The 1234-nt window shown below is 45.0% G+C and overlaps 1 non-coding gene across 1 annotated transcript; it reads right to left on the reverse strand.

Annotated features, from left to right (window-relative positions):
* Nucleotides 1-265: 265 nt before the first annotated feature.
* On the reverse strand, nt 266-403 carry LOC114808538. Its single transcript, XR_003756385.1, has one exon. It is a non-coding gene; the product is annotated as a small nucleolar RNA SNORA7 (small nucleolar RNA).
* Nucleotides 404-1234: the final 831 nt, after the last annotated feature.

Below are 1234 nucleotides of genomic sequence, written 5' to 3' on the forward strand. Positions count from 1 at the left end.
ATTCGCCCCACCTTCAACCCCACAGCGCTTATGTACCTTTGTTGTTGTCTTGCGCTGTCGAGTCGTGTCCAACCCATAGCGACACCATAGACACATTTCTCCCAGAATGCCCCGCTTCCATATGCAATCGTTCCAGTAGCATATCCATAATGTTTTCTTGGTAAAAATACGCAAGTGGTTTACCATCATCTCCTTTCGCGCAGTAAATGAGTCTCTGCCCTCGACTCCCTCCCATGCCGCTGCTGCCCAGCACAGGTGAGTTTTGACTTGTAGCAGATTGCCTTCCACTCACTAGCTGCTGCTCAAGCTAGGAATGGAATGGGTATGGCTCTGTTTCACTCTCACTCCTGTAGTCTTGACTGGTAGAGTACTGCAAACTCTCCAGGTGTGACCCTGAGAGGGGCTTATGTACATACCTTTAAATTATATAAGTAACTAATTTATATTAATGTCCGTCTCCCCTTCTAGACTGTAAGATCCTTGTGGGCAGGGAATATGTCTGCTATGCTGTATTGTACTCTACCGAGTGCTTAGTACAGTGCTCTGCACATAGTAAGGGCTCAAAAAATAGCATTGATTGATTGATTGGTCGATTAAGATCTTCCCTGTGTAATTACCTGAAAGGCACTAAATTCCACATTGTTGATCCATGAGGCATAGGAGCCAAGCCAAAGGTTTTCCCATCCCTTCCACCCAGGGAGACATGGAGATTTAACTTTTGTTGTATCTTTAAACCATTGCCCAGTGCATTGGCCTTCTGGAGAAAGTCATTGTCACTATCAACCCACTGCCACCGGGTCCCTAGACACAAGCGAGATGTTCGCTAACTTCAAGGGTTCAGACCACCATGTAGTCCCTCAAGTACCACAGTTCACAACATGTTGCCAAACCAATTTTTTTTCTCAAGGCGATTGATGATGTGAGAGTTGTCAGAGTCACCACATGAGTGTTGAAATGGACACAGTAAAACGAACCATACTGTATGTTCTGGTCTATCATGCTAGTCAGCAGCTTAACAGACCAGGAAATAGTTTTCTGCTTCTCTTCCTAGAACTTGAACTTGAACCTAGTTGGTTTTTCCAAATTAGGATTTAACTTGAAAAAGCCTGAAAATATACCCACCCAATCTGCCACTCTGCAATTCTTGCTACTGGTCACAGGCTGAGAGAAAGCAGCACCCCGCAAACCAGCGCTAATACTGAAAAGTCCTCTCAAGCGAATGTCTTACTGTCAG

The sequence above is a fragment of the Ornithorhynchus anatinus genome, chromosome X5, assembly GCF_004115215.2.
Source record: "Ornithorhynchus anatinus isolate Pmale09 chromosome X5, mOrnAna1.pri.v4, whole genome shotgun sequence".
NCBI classification, from domain to species: Eukaryota; Metazoa; Chordata; class Mammalia; order Monotremata; family Ornithorhynchidae; genus Ornithorhynchus; species Ornithorhynchus anatinus.